This window comes from Pseudorca crassidens, chromosome 10 (assembly GCF_039906515.1).
Source record: "Pseudorca crassidens isolate mPseCra1 chromosome 10, mPseCra1.hap1, whole genome shotgun sequence".
Lineage (NCBI taxonomy): Eukaryota > Metazoa > Chordata > Mammalia > Artiodactyla > Delphinidae > Pseudorca > Pseudorca crassidens.
Genome location: NC_090305.1, coordinates 33,233,485 through 33,257,976, shown reverse-complemented (window position 1 = coordinate 33,257,976; position 24,492 = coordinate 33,233,485). Strand labels below are relative to the sequence as shown.

Below are 24,492 nucleotides of genomic sequence, written 5' to 3'. Positions count from 1 at the left end.
CTATTTAGGGTCGCACACTCTGAAGTTCACAAAACAGTTAGAAATGTAGAAAACCACCTAAGAGACTCTCTCATAAAACACTAGATGAAATACTATGAAATTTATACAACCAACATGTTTCTCTTTTTCCTTTGGCTGCCAGAGTTCTAGTGCTAAATTTAGTGCCCAGGGCCACCTCAACGATGTTCCCACTAACTCCTTTCACTTCCTTTAAGCAGGCATTGTTCTTTCATATGCTGAAATATCTTCGTTTGCATTGCTCTAAAAAAATTACTGCCTGAAAAGACATTATGAAAAAATTAGAATATAAGGAAAAATGTAAAGAGGAAAGTTAAAATTCCTGATATTCCCTCTAAAAATAGCCACTGTTAATGTTTTAGTGTTCCCGCCTACACACATACCCTCTGGCTTTTTCTTTCTGGATATTGTACTGTATATGTTTTCTAAATTGCTTTTTTAACTTAATAATACTTCATGAAGATTTTTTCCATTTCAGTACATCACTTCTATACCAGTACTCTTAGCTGTTACATATTTTTTCATTTTATGGCGATACACTAATCTGTTTAGTCTCCTACAAGAATAGGGACATTGAGATTTTTCTAGATCTAGTTGTGTTCTGAATTATGCTGTTGTCTGATCATTTCCTTGAGTAAAGTCCTAGGACTAAAATCACGGGGCAAAGTCTATGTATATTTTATATGATATCATTTAGAGGTTAAGAGGCAGGTTCTAGGGACAGACTGCTTGGGTTCAAATCTTTTATTTTCCAGCTCTGTGGCCATGGGGTTTGTTCTCTAATCCCTCCAGCCCTTGTGTTTCTTTAATCTGAAATTAAGATAATAATTGTACCTGCTGTATCTGATTGTTGTGAGGATTTCAGTGAGATAATGTGTGTGAAGGACTGAGCACAGTGTCTGACACAGAGTGAGCCCTCCATAAATATTTTCTATAATTATATTGCTAAAGTGATCTTCAGAAAGATTATATCACTTTTCATTGACACAAAGGTCAAGCCCTTTCAATTTGTAGAGATGTGGATGGACCTAGAGACTGTCATACAGAGTGAAGTAAGTCAGAAAGAGAAAAACAAATATTGCATATTAATGCATATATGTGGAATCTAGAAAAATGGTACAGATGAACCTGTTTGCAAGGCAGAAATAGAGACACAGATGTAGAGAACAAACGTATGGACACCAAGAGGAGAAAGGGGAGGTGGGAAGAATTGGGAGATTGGGATTGACATATATATACTAATATGTATAAAATAGATAACTAATGAGAACCTGTTGTATAGCACAGGGAACTCCACTTCGCTGTACAGTAGAAACTAACACAACATTGTAAAACAACTGTACCCCAATTTAAAAAAAACCAAAACAAAGGTCAAGCCCTTTCAGCTATAGGATTTAAGTCAAATAAAAGTTAAAAAGTAGCAATACAAGCTGCTCCTTTGCCGACCAGGATGACAGTGCCAATTTACCTCCACTCTAAGGAGTTTCTCCAAGGGACAAAGGCTTATCCTTCTGCAAGTGTTTTAATCCAATCCCCCTAGTGGCCAAGAGACTGAATTTTCAAGATAACTAAACCAACCCCGTTCTTTCAAGATTAATTCACAACACAGAAATAAAGCAACCTCATTTCTTAAAGAAAATATATAACGACCCAAAGAACACCCCTCAATATCATCTAAGGTCTCTGCTTTCTAAAAGTTGCTGGCTTACTTTCCTAGACAGCTGTAGTTTGTTCCCAGGCAGGATGGATTAAAAAATCTGGCTAAAGCCATTGTTCTCAATCTTGGCTGAAACTCGGTATCTTGGAAAATAGAAATTCTCTAGAGATTTTGATTTGATCCGACAGTAGTGTGGCTGAACATCAGGATTTTAAAAAGCTCTCCAGGAAATTTGAAAATTCAGCTGAGGCTGAGAACCAGTACACTAAAGAAAGTTGGCAGGGATGCCCTCAAACTGATTTTAACCTCTTTTCCATCCAATCCTCCATCAGACAGGGAGAGGTTGCTTCCTCTCTCACCTCTTCCTCTGCTCTTAGAAGGGTTCCAAAGAGAATAAACAACAAATAATCCCCCTAGGTCTAACTCCTAGTTGCCTCTGCCTGGCTAGAAATAAAGTATGAACCACAAAAGGCAAGCCACGTAAATAATTTTTAAATTTCTAGTAGCCACATTTAAAAAGGGGAAAAGAAATAGCTGAAATAAAGTTTAATAATATATCTTATTTATCCCCAATACATCCAAAACAATATCACTTCCATGTGTAATTAATATGAAACATTATTAATGAGCTATTTTACAGTTTTTTTCATACTAAGTCTTTGGAATCTGGTGCCTATTTTATGCTCACAGCACATATCAATTCGGGCCAGCCTTGTTTTAAGTGCTCAGTGTGTGGCCAGTGGCTGCCATATTGGCAAGGCTAGGGGTTACATGCAAATTAAGTAACCTCTGTAGGGCTCAGTCTCCCTTAAAATGGGGACATGGTAATGCTGCTCCTCAGCATTATTGCAATGATAATGAAATGCCTATTATGATGCTGGCAGTTAGTGAGCTCTCAGCAACGTTTAGTTTCTTTTATTAAGGGGAAGAGATGCACCAGGTCAGGTGGCAAATGGAATGACTCCTCTTTTTCCTCTAAAACAGGGTTTTTCAACATTTAACCCATGTTCCCTTTCGCTAAACATTAAAAGCTCATGCTTTCTTTGATCGTTTTTATTTCGAAACAGAATTTTAAAAGTTCAATATCATGACTAAAACTAAAAGAAATAGCACAACATATTGCTTTGTTATCACTCTCCCTCCCCCAACCTGGGAGCATGTGCCCTCTACTCCCCTTTCTATGGTGAATCCTGCTCTGAAACATCTTCCTCACTTCAAGGTTGCTGTCTAAACTTCAGATAAGCCTCGCATTCATTTAGGTTCTTTAATTTAAAATAACTTTTTTTATCACTATAAAAATAATGCACGCTTCCTAAACAAAAATCAGAAAATATAGAAAAGCAGAAAGAACAAAATCAGAAGGATGAGGTTGGCACCATCCACAGAATAAGCACTCTAACAGCTGGGGTGTAGTCTCACAGCAGGTGTTTCTGACCCAGGCTGCTCCTCGGCATCACCTGAGTTCCAAGATATACAATGCCCAGTCCCACCCACAGAGACTGCGATTGAATTGGCCCAGGTGCTACCTGGGCATCAGGATTTCTTTTAATGCTCCCCAGGTGAATTCTGATGAGCACCCAATACAAGAGCCAGTGCCCTAGAGCAATGAGTCTCAGACTTGACTCTACACACCAACCAGGTGTTGATCTTGTCCAAAATGCATACTTAGATTGAGTAGGTCTGGAGTGAGGTCCCGGATTCTACATTTCTATGAAGCTCCCAGGTAATGCTAATGCAGCAGGTCTGCCAAACATACTTTTAATATTCCATATGCTTCATTATTCATAAATACCTATATGTACCTTTTCTCTAAAAATTCCTACCCCTGTTTTATAATCTGCCCTTTTTATTCAATGATCCATCATGACCTCCTTTGCATGTTAAAAAAAAAATACACGCCTGCAAGATCGTTTTGACTGGCTACGTGAGATTCCATTTTAAGGATATATTACTGTAGGTCACTTAGTGCAGTGCTTTGGGGGCTGGGGGTTGCAGCTGGTATATAATCTGGGAAGTTCAATCCCTGCCTCCATTCTGGTGACATAGATCAGGGATGGGGCTCCCCAAGCATTTCTGATATACTGTTCCTTTCTCTCTTCCCAGACCTTGAAAACCACTGACTTAACAAGTTCCTATTTGGGGGGCATTAGATTTCCAACTGTTTTTCATAACAAACATAGCACACAAAAAATTCTGGAAAAAAAAAAAAAGAATAGATCACATCAATCTAGTAAGTGTTATTACTGTCTCCATTTTACAGATGAGTGGCTCCTAGAAATTTGAATTTGTAAAAATTTGCCCATGAGAGTCTGCTATTCACTCGGTTTGGGAATCATTGAAATTCTAATTTAACCCTTCTGTGCTCGTGGGAAGGATAACAGCGTTTCCTGAATAAAGCCAAGTTCAGAGTGCTGGGCACAGTCATGGCCCTGCCACATCCCTGTGCAGAGGAGCAAAGCCCCAGACAGAACCACGGATCTTCCACGGCCACAGATGGATGGACCAGAGGTGGGAAACCAACACAGTGAGTGTGGCCCAGCCAGCACGGAGCTATGCTATGAAAACTCCTGCTCATCAGACAGGAGGCAGTATCACGAGGTAGTAGACACCATAGAGGCCCAGAACTCCCGATAAGCAGAAGCTTGGAGAGAACAGAAGCCATGAGGCAGAGAAAAGAAGAGTGAGAGGTAGGTTGGTAGTGACAGAAGTGTGAGAAGCAGAGGCAGAAGGGGGCTGTGTCACTGTCATGCTGGGGAGTGGGCAGTCTCCTGCCCAGGTGGGGACACATCACTGTCCTTAGAGCTCTGGGTCCTGAACCCCCTTCCGGTCTCTGAGCTGTGTTCTAATTCCAATGAAGCCCAGCTGGGAAACTACTGTAGGTGCCTGTAGAGCCCTGATTAATTACCATGTGGACTCCTTGCAATAATTGTGTACCCCACCCTCCCACTGGGGGTAAGGGAATTATTTGTGGTAAACCGAGGAAGACTCCTATTACTAGCAAAAGAGCCCAACACGCACTCCCAGTAATTTGATTCACTTATTAAATTTTGTGAATAGAAGATATAAAATCTGATTTTAATGGGAAGAAGAATGTAAACACAGGGTAACGGAAGGAGATGGGGACTGGGGGATCCCTCGGGGAGCAAGAGGGGACATTGCAGAGAAGGTAGAGTGGGGGGGAGAAGGGAACAAACTTCTTCATCTGTAGCCAGTCTAGGCTATTCCTGGGAACCTAGCTGACCAGTTAGAAAAAGGACTCAACAGGTGGCTGGAGTCAAAGGGAAGGGAAGCTGAGCTGCACAGTGTTATCCAGAAGGTGCGAGGGGACACTGTGATGACCAGAGAAAGCTCAGATGGCGCAGGGAGCAGCGACTCCCCTGAGGTGGCCTTTGTTCTTTTGATGACCAATCAGAAGTAGCAACCAGATTTGCAGACCTAGAGTCCAGTCTCTAGCCGGAAACAAAAGAGTCTGGTCTACATTCAGAGGACAGAACTTAGGCATCCAAAAAGTCTCTGCCATTTTCCCTAAGACAAAAGACTCAGGAGCAAGAAGTGGAGAGTCAGGGATCAGGGTCTTCTGATGGACCACAGGACTGACTGACAGGTCCTCAGCTCCCATCTACTCCCAGATAGGCCTGGATTTTACCAGTATCTCTCCAAAAGCTCCTATTTCGTGATATAAGTATCAGTCTCAGAAGGCTTATAGAATAATATTAACAGCATTAACAATAGCTTCTATATAATAAGTCCTGTAATAAGACACCATGTCAGAAGCCTTATACCCAATATTCATTCCATTTTCACATCAGCCTTATGAAGTAGGTACTAGGACGTCCCCTCTTTATAGATAAGCTGATGCTCTGAGAGGCTCATTAATTTGACCAAGGTCATATAGCTAATTAGAGCAGAAATGGGATTCACACTGTGTCTGTCTGAATCCAGAGTCTATGTTCTTGGTCACTTGAACTCTACTGACTCTCTCATCAATTATGACAGTTAAAGGTAGAGACGATCTAAGTGCAAAGCCCTAATTAAAATACGAAGACATCTTCAAAACATCCCCATGTCATAGAGTTGTGGACATTAGAGAATTACAAGAGTCACCCAGACACCCTGTTCAGCCTCTAGAGGCAGCAACTTCCATTTGCAAACATAGCCAGAAGTTTCTCACTTATAACATACTGAACTCTTTCGAGAACCTTCCACCTCAGCATTTTTCCTGGTGGTAGACAAACTTTGAAAAGCCATTAGGTCTTGAATTAGACAGCCAAGTCAATCTGGTAGAATGTATCAAACACCATCTTTCAGCAGAGAAAGGGATGATCGAGTCCCTAAATCAACACAGAGCTTTTCTGTTTGTCAGCATGTGGCGACCCCAGACCTTGTTCCAGTGGTACAAAGACAGCCTCACATGTTTCCTCTGGGAAAGTTTCTACGAAGGTGACTGGGGAGACCACAGAATAGTGGGCAAAGTCTGAGGACAGTGGAGAAAGGAGTAGTATTATTCCTTTTCCTTTGTCCTATGTTATCAGGCCTGCTGAAGAGAAGCATGGTTCTGCTGAACTAAATTCTTGTCCAAACAATACAATCAACTTCCTCCTCCTCCTTTTCCTTTTCCTTCTCCTCCTTTTCCGGCTCCCTGAAGCTTCCAGAAAGTAAATTTTACATATTTCATTCAATATTACCTCTGTTGTGCCTGCTGATACTACAGCTTATAATATGCATCTGCTTAGAGGTAGGCATCACCCTACAAACGATAATTTGATTTGAAGGATGGTGTAGCACCAATCTGTTCAAGTACTGGACACTATTATTTCTAAAATTTACTCATCAGATAGTTCCAATGTTGTTCAACTGTTCAAAAGCATAAGAGAGAAAGCAAGCTTTCAGACTGTTTTACAAAACCAGTATTACAGTGATACCAAACCCTGAAAAACACAGCAGCCGAAAGAAAACTACAGACAAATTTCACTCATGAATCTGAAAGATTCAACAGTAATTTCTGATAAAAATATCTTAATAGAAATGAGGACTATTTCCTCAACATAATAAATGTATGCAGTCATATCAAAACCAGCATCAGGCTTAATGGTGAAATTCTAAAAGGACACCCAGTAAACCTAGAAAAAGACAAAGATGCCCACATCGCCCCTGCTCTTTCACGTTGTACTGAAGGTATAAGGCAATGCAATTATAGAAGGAAAAGAAATAGAAAGTATAAAAACTGTTAAGGGAAAGAAAATTTTCATTATTTGCAGATGTTGAGATTGTATACTTTGAAGACCTAAGAGTAAGAAAATGCACTACAGTGTCTAACTGTAAAATAAATGTACAAAAATGAACAGCTGTTCTATAAGTAAAGGACTCAGACCTGAGAGAACAGGATTCTAAGGTGGCATTGGGAAAAATAATCAAACCAATTATAGCACAGAATCCCCCAAAGGCTCAGGAATTGGTGGAACTAGTTACATTTGGTGGTTGAAGGAGGGATAAAACAAAGAAAACTGATTGAAATACTGTTTAAGAGGCAGTTAGAGACCTAAATACTCTCCCAACTACCTGTCCCACCACAGCAAAAGACTGCAGGTTTATTCTCTGTAAAGGGAAAACCTGGGGGGCAGGGGGCGGCTCTTCTGGTCTGGAGGACACTAGGCACACTTGAGGGCAGGGGTACCAGAAAACAGGGTTAGGTGTAAGTACTGGATGCTGAAACCTCTACCCTCCTCTGTCTCTGCTCCTAGAAGATGTCAGCCTGCCTTTCACCATTCCACGAGGAGATTGGAGAAGACTTACTTGGGGAATCTGACCAGCTCACAAGGAAAGACATGAAGATATATCAAGGACAGCACCCAACAAATCCTTCTCAGCACCATCAAAGCTTCCAATCAGCTGAAATAGGAGCAGATGACCAAAGATCACCAGGCATCTGAGGAAAACTTCTAACATGAAGCATAGAAACCAAAGTGTGAAAAGAGAAAAAGGAACTTGGAGGAAATGGATTACGGCCATTATGCAAGGAGAGGAAAACAAAAACAAACAAAACAAAAACTATCATTAATATCCTTCAAAAAATGAAAAGCTATTGTGATATTGCATCCATAAAATAAGAATATGCTGCTATAAAGAAAATATATTCAGGGAAAAAGAGTGAGAGAGAGCTCTTGAAATTTAAAGACATGATATCAGAGATTTGTTTTTAATCTACAGAAGGTTTGGAAGATGATATTGAGAAAATCTCCCAGAGTGTACAGCACAGAAACAAAGAGATGGGAAATAAGAGAGAAAAGACAAGAAAAATTAGAAGCCTGGTCCAGGAGGCCCAATACAAAACAATACGAGTTCCAGAAAGAATAAACAGTGAACATAAAAGGGAGGAGACCATTATAGAAGTAATTCAAGAAAATTTCCCAGAACTGGAGAGCATGAGTTTCCAAACTGAAAGCGTTCAGAACAAAGAATTAAAATAGACCTATACTAAGGCATATCATTGCGAAATCTCAGAGCAAAGGGGACAAAGAAAAAAAATCCTCCAAATTTCTAGAGAGGAAAACAAAAGGCCTATATAAAAGATGAAGGATAAAAATGGCTCTGACTTCTATAAGAGAAAGCTAGAAAGCAACAGAACAATGTCTTCAAAATTCTGGAGTAAAGTGGTTTTCAACCTAGAGTACCATGCCTAGCAATTCAAGTATGAGAGTAAGGTAAAGACATTTTTAGTTGTGAAAAAATTTACCTCCAAAGCATCCTTCCTTATGAAGCTATTGAAGGATATGCTTTACTAAAACATGATAGTAAACCAAGAAAAAGGAAGGTCTAATGTCCAAAAATTGGAGCTCTATCACAGGAGAAAGGCCAAGGGAATCCCCAGGACAAATGACAAAGGCAGACAAATATGCACCAGGCATACAGACCAACAAGTCCAGATTTTTTTTCAGGAAGCTAAAACTGATAAAATAATCAATCTTGAGAAGAGCTTTATACACTGGCAAAGAATTTGAAGTGAATTAATGATAAAGACATTAAGAAAAACAACTAAACAAATGCGGGGGCGGTGGTGGCAATAATTAACTCCAGGGAAAACAAATATTGAATACTAAAACACATCACAAATCTTCCTTATTTGAAACAATTTGGTGCTGGTTCAGGAATACACAATTATAACAGATTAAAGAATTCAGGACAAGTCCCATATACAAATGAGAATGTTAAATGTGATATGGGTGGCATTTCAAATCAGTGGGGGAAAAAATAGTTTCTCAATAAATCGTATTGGCTAGTCATTTAGGAGAAAAGAGGTAGATGTCTTTCTTACTTTATTCCCAAGTAAATCCTAGATGGATGTAAATAGATGAAATAAAGCCATAAATGGTACTAGAAGAAAACCTAGGTAGACAGCATATAAACATTGTGAGAAACAACTTTTAAATAAAATACAAAATCCAGTACAACAAAGAAAAATATTAATAACTTTGACTACATAAAAATGTAAAGCATTCCTTCAGGTGAAAAAAATCATTAAAAAGTCAAAAGACCAACAAAAAAAATCAGGGATAATAGTTGCAATATATATAACAGCCAGAGTCATTTTCCTTAATATATAAAGAGTATTAACAAATCAATAAGGAAAAGACCAATAATCTACTTGAAAAATGGGACCAGGGAACTTACTTACAGAAGAACATATTAATGTTTTATAAATTTTTTTATAAATAAAAATATTTATTTATAAAAAATATTTATTTTTTTGTAAATAAAAATATTTATTTATAAAAATATATATATTTGTAAATAAAAAGACTTAAAGTGCTTGGTTTTGCTCATAAATAAGAACTATAAATTAAAACAAAAATGAAATATTATTTTATCTGTAAAATTAGCAAAGATTAAGAAGTGCCACAATCCTCAATGTTGTCAAGAATATGGGGAAACAAACAAAAAAAAGAATATGGAGATACAGTTATTCCCACATACTTTTAGTGGGAATGTCAATTAATACATTATCATAGGAGAGGAAATTGGTTGTATTTATCAAAATTTGTGGTGTACACACCATTTGGACTGGCAGTTCTTTATACTGTAGATATATTCTTATATGTTTACGAAACCATGTAAACAAGATTTGTCGTCTTAGATCCCTTCAGGAGTGACTCCTGTTGTGTAACAGGACTCAGGATAAAGAATAGACATTTAAAGAATGCATATTTTTGCATTCAACTGAGTACACCTAGCATTCCCCCTGAATCAATCTGTAATAAGCAACATTTTTAAAACTTGAGCTTATAAAAATACATTTCTACTAAAAAAAAAAAAAGAAAAAAGAAAAGAAAGAAAAAGAAAAGTCAAGGCCAGCAAGAGAAGGCCTGTGATCCTCATCAACCCATTTGCCCCTGGAGAGGTGTGCTAGGACCAAGCAGTCTACTGTATATGCAATGTGGGTTTGTGTTCCATAGGAGGGACCCCCTTGCCATGAGGGGCTCCCTTCTTTTAGGGCAAGCATGAGAACCACCTTATCAATGAAGCGCAAGCTTGGACATTGTGCCACCTGGATATGGTGCCAGCCAGAGTCTAGACATTAGAGTGAGGCGAGTAAGGCTCTCATCTCTGGTGCAAAATTTAAGAGGGCACCAAAAAACACAGTAATCAAGAGAAATTATATTTTAATAAAATATTTTAAAGTAAAAATTAACATATAATCCAAAAGGACTTGGCATAGCATTATTACTGACCCCGTCTTCATTTAAAATTTTGATATTTTGCTCATCATGGATTTTTTTTTTTTTTTTTGCAATTAACATTAATTTTTAAAAGTATTGCATTAGGGGCTTCCCTGGTGGCGCAGTGGTCGGGAGTCTGCCTGGTCTGGGAGGATCCCACATGCCGCGGAGCGACTGGGCCCGTGAGCCACAACTACTGAGCCTGCGCGTCTGGAGCCCATGCTCTGCAACGGGAGAGGCCGCGATAGTGAGAGGCCCGCGCACCGCGATGAAGAGTGGCCCCCGCTTGCCATAACTAGAGAAAGCCCTCACACAGAAACTAAGACCCAACATAGCAAAGATAAATAAATTAATTAATAAACTCCTACCCCCAACATCTTCTTTAAAAAAAAAAAAAGTATTGCATCAAATGTTATTTTCCTTGATTACTGAGATTTGAGTACCCTCTTAATTTTGCATCCAAGCATCCTAGTCTCAGCCTTTTTGCCATTGTTTACTGTGTTCTCTGGAAAAGCCAACTGCCAGCACCTAGATGAGGGAGCCCGGTTTCCTGTTCCACCGGCAAGGAGTTCAGTTGTAGCCCCGCCCACTAGGAGAAGTAGAGTGGAGGTCAGCTCCAAGTGTGACTGGCTCACTGCCTAGACTACCCAGAAGAAGTGCCTTTGGACAATCCTTGCAGCACAAAGATGTTCACTGAAGCAGTAATCAAATAGAAAAGGGTTGAAAATAAATGACCATCAATAGCAACTAATTAATTTTTAAAAAGGAATTCTATGCATCTGTGAAAAAGAATAAGTAAGATATAGAAGGTGAACAAAAGCAAGGTATAGAACAATTCATATAACATGTCTCCATTTGAATTTTTAAGAATGATATATGATATTAATGATTAATAATTATCATAATTGATAACAGATAATTCAGTGCCTTCTATGTGCCAGACTCATTTAACCCCCATTAACACTCTATAAGGCTGATAATATTATTATTCCCATTTTACAGTTAAGGAAACTAAGATCCAGAGAAACTTGATGCTGGTTATCTCTGCCCAGTGAGATTGAGAATCTAAGTTTTGTTTTGTGTTGCTTTGCTGTGTTTTGTTTTGGCTGTGCTGCGCTGCTTGCAGGATCTTAGTTTTCAGATTGTTTGAACTTTCTTTTTACAGTTAGGGTTGCCAGATAAAATACAGGACACCCACTTAGCACTTGAATTTTAGAAAAAAAAATTGCTTTTCAGTGTGAGTACATCCCATGCAACATTTGGGAGATACTTGCACACACACAAAAAAAATCATTTTTGTTTCTCTGAAATTCAAATGTAACTGGGTGTACCATAGTTTTATTTGCTAAATCTGACAACCTACTTATAATGACCCCTCCTTTGGCAAGGGCAGCAATTCCCTTGGTCCTGCCACAGTGAAATATTAGTTCTCCAGGAGCCACATCTGATAAAGCAGGATTTCAACAGGTGGCCTAGTTAAGATATTGAAGTTACTTGATTAACTTACGACATATTAATTAGGGATGATTCAGAAACAACTGTGCCTGAAGCTCTGTCTTCCCTTGTTTTTTTTGACTGAAAAGGGATGCATTATCCACCAGGAGAAAATGCAGGGGCCCTTAAAGATACAGCTTGGCTATATCTCTGGAGCATAGAGGCATTCACCCGGGACCAGGCAGAGGCTTTTGTTCTTCAAGCGCCTTGCCACTAAAAAGCAGCCATAGATTTTAATGGTCATGTTGGACCCTGGAGACAGACGCCCCACATTTCGGTGTTGTATCAGAATTTGTATAGGGTCTGAACCACACACTGCCTTGGAAGCCTTATAGACAGCTGTACCTGCTGTTCTTCCTCTGGGTCCATATCATCCGTCAGTATAGGAGGTGTGCCTCCTTGGCTAATGGAGGCTAGAGCCTCTTTGGGATTTCTGAGGGAGAGGAAGGAATTGGCCTCAGGCTTCCGGTCCTGAGGATGCAGGACCCCTTTCTCCCTTTGAATGTCAGTTACCAGCTGCTTATTGAATCTAAAACAACAAATGGACATCAAGTATTTCTGCGTCCCAAGCTGTGCAGTGGGAATAGGTCACGTTCAAATAAATGCAAGCTCCATTGTTAAAGAAGAGGAACCCCAGGGATAGGAAAGCCCAGCCCCACCAACGTTCGTCGCTCTTCCCGGTGCTGCAGAGGCCAGCCCTGGGCAAGAGCGCCCCCTGCAGACACCGGCATCATTGCCGAGGAAGCGCTGTCTTCTTAGACCTGCTGCCGGATGTACGGGTGGCTCTGCCACCTCACTTTAAAATCTACACCTAGCCTGGGGGGGGAGGGGGCTGTTTCGAGAGGAGAATGAGGTGGTCTCATCCCACTGCAAGATTAAAGGCAGTCCCATGACATGAAACTGGGCTCTAGAGACAAAAACAGGAAATTCTCTCAGGTATTCAAGTTCCTGGGCAGTGATTAATGTTTAGACCATTGGCTTGGCCGCTTGATTCAACTGACTGGCAATCCCGACAAAATTAAGCTCCTGGTTCTTCTTGTGGATGCCACCAAATCCTTGGTAAGGAATCCTGTTGGAACAAAGCCGGAGACATTCTGACAAGATGAGGGAGGCAGGCAAGTGGACACAAGAGTGATCACACAGTGATCACAGGGAAACGGATGCTGCCTTGGCAAGGGCAAGGGTCTGAAGTATTTAACAACCAACGTGCTACGTTCAACAGCCCTGTGAGGTTGGCCTTCCCCTACCTACTTCTGAGCCTGGAGGTGACGTCCTGCGCATTGCTGAAAGGTAGATCATTTTCCCTGCTGCCCAGCCTATCAAGGCCAAAAGTATGTCCTCAGGAAAATTTATGCTTAACTAGGTAAAAACAGTCATTATGGAATCAACTCTTAGGGAGCTTACTTAGAAAGTTGTGCAGAAATATGACATTCCTGATACCTTATATCTGATGATGCCACCTGTGAAGGAGCCTGAGAAATACAAATAAGGAGTTTTAAACTTAGCTTTGATAAAGCACAAGTGAAGGGTTGAGGCACAGTGGGAAAATAATTATGAATTGGGAAAAATAACAACTAAACATAGGAGTCTAAAATGAAAGTTCCCTCTCCCTTTTGGGTTTTACACAATATGGGCGACCAGTCTGATGATAATTCACTGAGTAATCTGGGACAGGAACTTATGATCTCACAATTCACCAGAAATATTAAAGTAAAATTAAAACTCCTTATAACCAAATGGTAGGTAAATTATAAACTTACTAGCCGGGAATCAAATCAGGAAGGTGAGAAGTAAGGAGGCCCAGGAAACACTGAATATGATCATAATCACAAATTTAGTATCCCCCAAATCATCTGAAAAGTCTTTGATTGAATTTTCCTTTTCTAGTATAGCTCCTCTGATCTTGTATCTTTTCATGATGGCTCCTGCTGGTCAAAGACCAATCCTTGGTATGTGGCATTATTCCCTCCATTGGGAAGCAGCATAACCTTACAGCATGAGGTCGCTTCTTATGCATCAGCTGTGGACAAACTGAACACATAAGAATCTCCCAAACCAGGGTGGGATGTATAATAGAGAACAGCCACTTACTCTAATTAATAATATTCAATTTTACAGTCTTTGCAGACAGAAAGTTATATGGGTGTAAGCTCAGCTATGGAAGAATTCGACTATTGTAACCATTGGCAACAATAAGTAATGGACTGAAACAAATGCCTATAGTAACTGATGTTTACAGACCATAGATGACTGGGTGTGATTTTTAAAAATATATACACACTAGTGCCCTTTTAGCAATAAAAAGTGAACACACCCATCCCTTCTAGTCTACAATGAATTTAACTGACTCAACTTGGGAGGCTGGGAACTCTCTTCCTGCAAGTTCTGATATTGGATGCCATATTGAACTACTCCCTTGACAGTGGGAAAAGATAGCGCCATTTACCATCCAGGCAAGAGAATAAGTGTCTCCTATGAGAAATCTGGCAAGACTAAGAGGAAAGACCTAAAGATATTGACAGCAGAGGTTTCCCAGCAAAACGTCCCAGGCAGATAATCCTACAGCAAGTTTCACAATTGACACACCCTACTCATGCTTTCAGAGCATCTCATCAGATTTTTAGTCTCCCACTCTTAAAAATGAGCCAACAACCACAGATTACAGCCTCTACTATGAGAAATAGAGACCAAAAGTAACAGAAAAGAAGAAACCTGGATAAAACCGAAGCTATACAGGAGGGAAGAAAGCTCCAACAACAAAACAAAACCAAGCCAAAACCATACCTATAACTGATACCCTCAGAGACACACTATTGAAACCATAAAATAAGAACAAGATGTTCTTGTAGAGATGTGGATGAACCTAGAGACTGTCATACAGAGTGAAGTAAGTCAGAAAAACAAATATCGTATATTAATGCATACATGTGGAATCTACAAAAATAGTACAGACGAACTGGTTTGCAAGGCAGAAATAGAGACACAGATGTAGAGAACAAACATATGGACACCAAGGGAGGAAAGAGGCGGGGGGGTACAGGGGCGGAGGGCCAGTGGTGGGATGAAATGGGAGATTGGGATTGACATATATACACTAATATGTATAAAATAGATAACTAATAAGAACCTGCTGTATAAAAAAATAAAATAAAATTTAAAAGAAAAAAAAAGAACAAGATGTTCTTTAAAGGAGTCAATGAATAAAACTGAATTCCTGGAAGTGAAAAATGGGAGGAAGAAGTGAAAAATTCACTAAAAAGACTGAAGATGGGGCTTCCCTGGTGGCGCAGTGGTTGAGAGTCCACCTGCCGATGCAGGGGACACGGGTTCGTGTCCCGGTCCAGGAAGATCCCACATGCTGCGGAGCGGCTGGGCCTGTGAGCCATGGTCGCTGAGCCTGCGCATCCGGAGCCTGTGCTCCACAACGGGAGAGCCCACAACAGTGAGAGGCCCGCGTACGGCAAAAAAAAAAAAAAAAAAAAAAAAAAAGACTGAAGAGGAAATCTCCCAGAAGGAAAAGCAAAGAGGCAAAGAGATGGAAATAAGAGACAAACGATAAGAGAAATAGAAGACTAGTCCAGGAATTACAGGAGGAAAGAAAAACAGGAGAGAACACTATTTTTAAAAATGAATTCTTTAAAATTTCCCAGATGGTAAGGACATGAGTTTTCATACTGAAAGGGTCCTCTTAGTGCTCAGCATTAATGAATGGAAATTGACCCACAGTGAGTCACATCGTTGTGAAATTTCAGAACTCTAGGAATAAAAAGAAGCTCCTTTGTACTTCCAGAGATAGAAAAACTGGTCATAAATAAAGAATCAGAAATCAGAATGGGGACTGCCCCAGTGGCACAATGGTTAAGAATCTGCCTGCCAATGCAGGCGACACAGGTTCGATCCTGGCCCAGGAAGATCCCACATGCCACGGAGCAACTAAGCCCATGCGCCACAACTACTGAGCCTGCACTCTAGAGCCCGCGAGCACAACTACTGAGCCCACGTGCCACAACTACTGAAGCCTGCTCACTGCAACGAAGAGTGCAGCCCCAGCTTGCTGCAACTAGAGAAAGCCCGTGCGCAGCAACGAAGACCCAATGCAGCAAAAAAAAAAAAAAAAAAAAGAAAAGAAATCAGAATACTTTAGATTGCTCAGTAAACATATTGAAAGATAGAAGACAACTGGGAACTGCCTTCAAAATTCTGGAGGAAAATTATTTCCAACCTAGAATTCAATACTCAGACAAACTATCAGTCAAGTTGGAGAATAAAATAAAGATAATTTCATAATTGCAAGGTCCCCAAAATGCATTTCTCATGCAACCTTTCTTTGGAAACTACTGGAATACATGGTCCAAAACGGGGGTGGATTCAAGAATGAAGAAAATAAGAAGACATAGGATCCAGTAAACAGGAGCTTCAACACAGGAAGGATGAAGGGAACCTTAAGGATAATGGAGACGAGATTCCAAAGAGAATGTGAAAAGAGATTTCAGAATGTTGGCTGTGTACCAGACGGGGTAGATCCAGGCTTTGTGGAGCTTGAAGCTAATACAATTTGGGGATCCTCTTCAAGAAAATAAAATACAAAGTTAGGTTTGAAAATGAATATGTAGAATGAGAAAATAAATCATAACAAACTATAAATTTTAAAGAGCTGACAAATACCACAAACATCACACAAATCCAGAAAAATAGAATATTATTTTCATGAGTTACCTACTTGATTCATGTCCCTAATACTTTTTACTCTATATTTTTCAGCTGCATAATTTTTCTCCCAATAATTTATTATAAAAAATTTTAAACCTATGGAAAAACTTACAAGAGGGCTTCCCTGGTGGTGCAGTGGTTGAGAGTCCGCCTGCCGATGCAGGGGACACGCGTTCGTGCCCCGGTCCGGGAAGATCCCACATGCCGCAGAGCGGCTAGGCCCGTGAGCCATGGCCGCTGAGCCTGCGCGTCCAGAGCCTGTGCTCCGCAACGGGAGAGGCCACAACAGTGAGAGGCCCACGGACTGCAAAAAACAAAAAGAAACTTACAAGAACTTTACAATACCATATCCCTACCACCTAAGTTCTACAGTTAACATTTTACTATACTTTATCACAAATCTGTCCATCTATCCAGTTCTCTGTCCATCAATTCATCTTATTTTTTTGATGCATATCAGACCGAACAATTTGCAGATGTCAGTACATTTCCCACCAACTACCTCAGGATGCCTATCCTTAATAGGAGATCAATACTTTTTTTACAATCCTCGCCTTTTTTCCATTTGAGGTAAAATTTACATACAATGAAATGTAAAAATCTTAAGTGTACGCTGTATACTTTTTGGTCATCGCTACATATGACAATGATTTTGTGATATTTTTCTCTAGAGAGAATATGGAGATAATTCAGTCTTTTCTCCACTGTGGTTAATCAAAGTTTGTTTTTATTATCAATAGTAGAGATGTATGAAATAAGCAACTTTTACATATACATAGTACTGTTTGTAATAGTGCTACAGGCTTAAGCAGAATTCTGATAAATTCTATTTATGTGTTTCCCACCAAAGAAGAAAAACTGTACAGTGCAATTATAATTGTATGTGTTGCACTAATCAGTATCTTCCTTATAGGAGAAAACTAAATTGCTGGAAACTGAATCCATCACTTATAATCTCCTACATCTGGTGAATGGAAAAAACTGTTCTACTGACTAGTTTCTGGCTCCTTACATTCAGATCTTGTTTCTCTGCCCCTACACACCTATTTCTGCTGTCCGGCACCATAGGACATGTTCATATCTTGCTATAACCTCTGACCCTGCACTTTCATGTTACAACCCAGGGTGAGTTAGCGCAGTAGAAGGTAGGAATATTCCTATAGCAATTCCTACTGGGATGACTGACAATAACTTAACTTTATACAGATGTGACTTCAAACTACATAAATAAATCCAACTCAATCCAAGTTAAATGGATTTCCAACTTACTTCCCCTTGGTTGGACTCCAAAACTGCAATGTGAGAGAAATTGTGACAGAGGGAAAGCTGGATAGGAAAGAGACAATGTATTTAACCAAAGTTAAAATATCTTGCTTTGCAAATTATACAGAACTCATCATGTGAACACATTGCTAAGGCAAATGAAAGATCTTGAAGCTTAAGCTTCATAGTGTCATGGGAAATCCACTGCTGGCTCTAGGCTGACAGGGCAGCCAGTCCATTTAGGAAGAGGTCAGAAAACTCCAGCAGAGATTTCTACAAGATAAAATTTATAGACAACTGGATGTGACTCAGTATAATGAGAGACTTAGACAATTGGTAGAGAATTAGGGCTTTAACATTCTGGTGTGCTCAGAGAAAATGATGAAAATGAAAAATAAGACAATTATTAACTCAATGGAAAATAAAAAGTTGTTCAGGAAAAGAAAAGTCATCAAACTTTACTGGATGGCTCAGCTATAAATAATTTCTATCAGCCTAATAATGTAAGCTCTGAAAGTTTGCCTATCTAAATTACAATATAACTGCATTAGGAGGGTGGAGGAATATGAAGGGTATAGGTACATGGTGCAGGCAGGGGATGAAAGAGAGTGAAATCCTCATCTTTCCTAACAGGAAGTGCATAAATGATGCCTAAAATGGAAAAAAAAAATCAAGAAGCAGTACAAGGGCGACTTCCCTGGCGGTCCAGTGGTTAAGACTTTGCCTTCCAATGCAGGGGGTGTGCGTTCGATACCTGGCTGGGGAGCTAAGATCCCACATGCCTCGTGGCCAAAAAACCAAAACATAAAATAGAAGCAATATTGCAACAAATAAAGACTTTAAAAATGGTTCACATTAAAAAAAAATCTTTAAAACAAACAAAACAACAAAAAAGAAGCAATACAAGGAAGCTATTTTGAGATGTGGAAGCAGTTAAAATAATTCAGTGTTTGCCTCTGAGAAGGCAGAAGTTGGGGGAAAGGGACTAGGGACTGCTCTGCTTTCTTTTCCTTTATCTTTTCTTTTTTTTTTTTTTTTAATAAACTTTGTAGAACTATATAACTGTTGAAATTTGCACATAAATAATTTTGACAAAAATTAAAAATTAAAATACACTCATATCCTGTAATCTAGGGATTCTAGCTCTAAAATTTTATCTAACCCACAGACATACACATGTGCATAATTACATTTTTACCAGGTCGTTTATTGCCTATGGTCTATGAGAACAAAAGATTGGAAATGATTTAAACATCATCAATAAGGGATTGTTAAATAAATGAAACATCTCCATTGGAATACTAGGTAGCCTATTTAAAAATGAGGCAACTCTATGTATCCTGATATGGAGGAATCTCCTAAATGAAAAGGCAAATGCAGAAAATTTGCATACATGCTACCACTGGTATAAAAACAAAAATAAACACACTTGTAATGTACAGAAACTCTCTAGAAGGACACACAAGGAATGGAAACAGTAGTTGTCTCCAGGAGAGGGAACTTAATGGCTAATGGAAGGGATAGGAAAGTGCCTTACTTTTCCTAACTATATCCTTCTGTACTTTTAAAACTGCAGACCATGTGACATTATCTATTAAAAAAGTAAAATTTAAATTAAAAAACTTTAATACAAAATGGAAAAACACAGAATCAATTAAATGAACCCAAAGACAAGGCAAATGGATATTTGCTAATTAGTAACTGTATCAGTCAGGGTTCTCCCGAGAAACAGAACCAATAGGTACATATCTCCACCACCAAGCTTGATGTCAGTAACAGCCACAGGAAGAGATAGCCTCCAATTCACTTCCAACTTCTAAAGCTCACCAGAGCACATATAATTGATGAAATTTAATTTGTTTCCTGGACTCTAGTTGCAAAGGAGGGTGGGCAGTATGTTTAGCTTACCACACTCTATAGTGAATGAAAACATATCAGGAGATGACATTGTCTGGGGAAGCCAATCCACAGCATTTGCCGCAGTAACTAAACTTGTGAAGGTGGTTTCTGAGACTCTGATATAATAGTACCATACCTGGCAGCCTTCAGCCCTTGTCCCTTTTGGACTCGGTGTCATTAGTTTTCTAATGCCTTTGCAAAGCCAGAAAGGCACCAGAACTTTTCTTTCATTTTGCCTCCCATAATGACCAAGTACAATAATTTACATGCCTTAAAGAATATATTGCACCTGTCAACGAAAAAATAATTATTCCTGACACTTGTTAAAGATGGTAAGGAAGACTTTATTCAAAAGGGGCTACTACAATGGGGTTTTGCAGTTGAGGATAGAAAACGAGCTCAACTCTGAAAACAACAAGGACAAACATATTTATAGCCAAGGAGCAGAGTGGGGTCAATGAGTGGAAAATTACTAAGAGGACATCAGGGCTAGGGAGATTCTTGCTAGACCAGCTCAACAGGATTCTTGCTGAAGGCAGGCCAGGGCGATAAGACAGCAAGGATAGGGGATGAGGAATTTGATCGAATATCAACGTGATCAGACCAAGGGTAGGAGTTTCTTGCTAAACTGACTCAGCAGGATTCTTGCTAAAACTGGACGAAGCAGGCTAAGGACAGAGCCCATTTCGGAGCCAAAAAGAGGACTCAGAGGAACCTGACGAGAAATTGGTCAGGGAGAGAGTCTGTCACACTGCTCAGTACCCAATGGACAGAAATAATTGGGGAGGGGATAGAATGTGCTAGTTGGACAACACTGCCTCAGAACATGCATGTGACAATCCTTCCCACATCTAGAAGAAAGATGGCCTTGACAAGCTGACTTTAAGAAGCAGAAAACCACACTTGGAGGAGATCATTTATATCAGTGACAACAGATACAGAAAATATGAAATATTCTTCAAAATCTTTGCCTATATAATGTATTCATTTGTTTACTTTTTTTCATTGCCTGAGGACTTTTTAGAGACCAGCTGCTTTATAACTTTCCTATTAAAGATTAGAGGAAAAAAAAAAAAAGATTAGAGGAAATCTACTCTTAACCCCCAAAGAGAAAAAAAAAGTTGCAATTTACTGTCATCACGGTCAATTATCTCAGTATGAAAGAGGGAGGTGGATAACCTTGTCCCCAAGAAAAGCAGAGCAGGTATCCACAGACTTAACCGTAGATGGACCTACCTTGGTGTGACTCTCCTGAGATGGGAAGATCTCAGCTCAGTGTTTTGAAACAATTCAAGAACAAAAGTTCTCAACCTTTTACCCATGGCCTTTAAGAAGGGTCAATTAATTATTTTAGGATCTGTCAAGGAAAAAGGAGACTGGATTTTGACATACTATACTTGAGCTTGGTTAAATATTAAAAATAATAATAAATTAATTTCCCTAGAAGTAGGTCCATGGGGGAGCAAAATGGCATGGAAAAAATATGAGCCTTGGAGACCTTGGAACTCAGGAGAGACGTGAGTTCAAACGCCAGCTCTGCTACTAATCGAACTATGTATCCTGAAATGATTAGATATTTCTGCGTATAAAACCACCTCAAAATTCAGTGGCTTAAAACCACAATCATTGAGTTCACAATTCTGCAGGTCAGTTAATTTAGGCCAGTTCTACTGGTCTCCCGGGAGTCCCTCAGGTGCCTGCAGGTACCCACAGGTCAGCTAGGTGGCTCTGCTTCCAGGAGTTGGCTGGCTGTTAAGCTGTGTACTGCTGCTTTCCTTCCTGTGCTCTTATTCTCCAGCAGGTCAGTCCAAATATGTTCTCACAGAGAAAGCAGAGGTCCAAGAGAGAGGGTGGAAGTGTGCAAGACCACATCTAGGGACCTAGGCTTGGAATTGGTATACTGTCACTTTCACCACATTCTGTTCTCTAAAGCAAGTCACAAAGCCAGCCCAGGTTCAAAGGTTGGGAAAATACACCACTCAAAGACTGGCAGAGTCACACAGCCAAGGCAGTAAGTACAGAAAGGCCATTAATTAGGGCCGTAAAACTGAATCAATATCACAGTGACTTTGGGCAAGTTATCTTATCTTCATGAGCCTCAGTTTCATCACATCTTAACTGAAAATAATAACATGTATCTGAAAGGTTGTTTTTTTAATTTTATGTTATTTTTGGCTGCATTGGGTCTTCGTTGCAGTGAGCAGGGGCTATTCTTCATTGCAGTGCATGGGCTTCTCATTTTGGTGGTTTCTCTTGTTGCGGAGCACAGGCTCTAGAAGCCTGGGTTTCAGTAGTTGTAGCACAGGGGCTCAGTAGTTGCGGTGCATGGGCCCAGTAGTTGCGGCACACGGGCTCTAGGGCATGTGGGCTTCAGCAGTTGTGGTGCGCGGGCTTGGTATTTGTGGCTCGTGGGCTCTAGAGTGCAGGCTCAGTAGTTGTGGTACACGGGCTCAGTTGCTCAGCGGCATTGGGGACCTTCCCAGACCAGGGATCAAACCCATGTCCCCTGAATTGGCAGGCGGATCCTTAACCACCGCGCCACCAGGGAAGTCTCTGAAACGGTTTTAGTAAAGAATAGGAATAGGGCTTCCCTGGTGGCGCGGTGGTTGAGAATCCACCTGCCAGTGCAGGGGACGCAGGTTCTATCCCTGGTCTGGGAAAATCCCACATGCCACGGAGCAACTAAGCCCGTGCACCACAACTGCTGAGCCTGCGCTCTAGAGCCCATGAGCCACAACCACTGAGGCCTGCGCACCTAGAGCCTGTGCTCTGCAACAAGAGAAGCCACGTAATGAGAAGTCTGCGCACCGCAACAAAGAGTAGCCCCTGCTCACTGCAACTAGAGAAAAGCCCGTGCGCAGCAACTAAGACCCAACACAGCCAAAAATAAATAAATAAATTTATTAAAAAGAAAAGAATAGAAATAATATAACAGTTACTATTACTAGTGAGCATAGCATTTATCAGTTTATCGGAAAACTTTTTGCCGTAAAGCCATAGCTTTCTTATTGTTCTTGATTTATTCCAAGTCTGTTTCAGCTTCAGGGCCTTTGCACTTGCTCTCTTCTTTGTTTTCAATGCTCTTGTCCCAGATTTTCACATGACTACCTCTGTCTTTTCACTCAGGGCTCAGCACAATTTTCCCTTCCTCAGATATGCCTCCCTGACCAACCTATCTAATAAAATAAATAAAAAATAAATAAAATTTTTTTAAAGTTCTATTTATTGATTGATTTTTGGCTGCACTGGGTCTTTGTTGCTGTGCGTGGGCTTTCTCTAGTTAAGGTGAGTGGGGGCTACTCCTCGTTGCGGTGTGAGGGCTTCTCATTGCAGTGGCTTCTCTTGTTGTGGAGCATGGGCTCTAGGCACCCGGGCTTCAGTAGCTGCAGCACGTGGGCCCAGTAGCTGTGGCTTGCAGGCTCTAGAGTGCAGGCTCAGTAGTTGTAGCGCGCCGGCTTAGTTGCTCTGCAGCATGTGGGATCGTCCCAGACCATGGATCAAAACCGTGTCCCCTGCATTGGCAGGCAGATCCTTAAACACTGAGCCACCAGGGAAGTCCCTAACTTGTTGTATACAGACTTTCAAACAATATTCTTCTTCTTAGCATCATCCTCACCCACTTTCGGAGTAATATGGTGCTTCATTTTTCTAAGTTTTTCAGAGTTTTGGATATGAATTAGCTTGAGTCTGTGTTGCTCTACTGCTGTCTTAGGTTTCAGCATTCACTGATTGCTAAGTCAGTTACTTCTCATCCATGGGCTTTCTATCTTCCAAAAGTTTGGTGCTGTCATCTCCATACCTAGTCTACCTTTCTTTTTTTTCACCTTTTACTGTCATGAGGTATTCAATGTGCCATGTCTAACTGAAAGCTCGAGATTAGGGTTTAATGCCCACATGGGAACAGAAGATAAGACTCTGGACCCAAGAAACATGAATTGAAACCGAGATCCCCACATAAAGCCAGAGTTTTCAAAGGAATGGAATATCAGTGAAAGGATAGACTAGGAAAAAACTCATTGACTGGCAGAGGAAAATGACAAAGAAGCTTTTAAACTGGACTCTGAGTAGGAAAAATAACTCTCCCTTAGGAATTTATAAACAGGAACAATACCACACGATTGAATTAATACTATTAGGGAATCACCAAGCCAAGAAACTGACGTAAAAATTGGTCCTGGGTATATGATACTCCTAGTGTGCCTGGTCCTGAGTATAGGATATTCCTAGAATACCTGGCCTTGTAGAAGCAAAGGGAAAACTTTTTTGAAGATACATGCTCTTAACACAGGCCTCTTAAGATTCCCACAGCTAATGTTAAGTGAAAAGGATCTCAAATTTGATAATCACAAAGCACAAAGGAACAATCAATTAAATGAGGATCCACACAGACACAGAAAGTAAGATTCAATTCGCAAGGTCTTTATAAATACAACAATCTACTGAACACTACTGAATAAGCATTTTCTTAAGTATTAAAGATATAAAAGAAAGATTCAGAGCCATAAATAAATAATAAGATATTATGAAAGAACAGGAATCTTTGAAAATGAATTAAATATAATTTCTAGAAATGAGAAATGAAGTCACTGAAAATAAAAATTCAGTAGATAGTTAATATCAGATTAGACACAGTTGAAGAGAGAATTTGTATGCTAGAAGATAAAACTAGAATGCAAAACAGTTAAAAGTATGGGAAAATGAAAAAGAGATTGAAAGTCATGGAAAATATAAAAGGAA

At 40.0% G+C, this 24,492-nt stretch overlaps 1 protein-coding gene across 1 annotated transcript in view; it reads right to left on the bottom strand.

Moving 5' to 3' along the window:
- TRERF1 (transcriptional regulating factor 1) overlaps positions 1-24,492 on the bottom strand; it is a 295,497-nt gene that overhangs the window by 261,233 nt on the left and 9,772 nt on the right. The window contains exon 2 of the mRNA XM_067752932.1: positions 16,706-16,897. The gene's annotated coding sequence lies outside the window, so the exon portion shown is untranslated. The remainder of the gene's footprint in view (positions 1-16,705; positions 16,898-24,492) is intronic.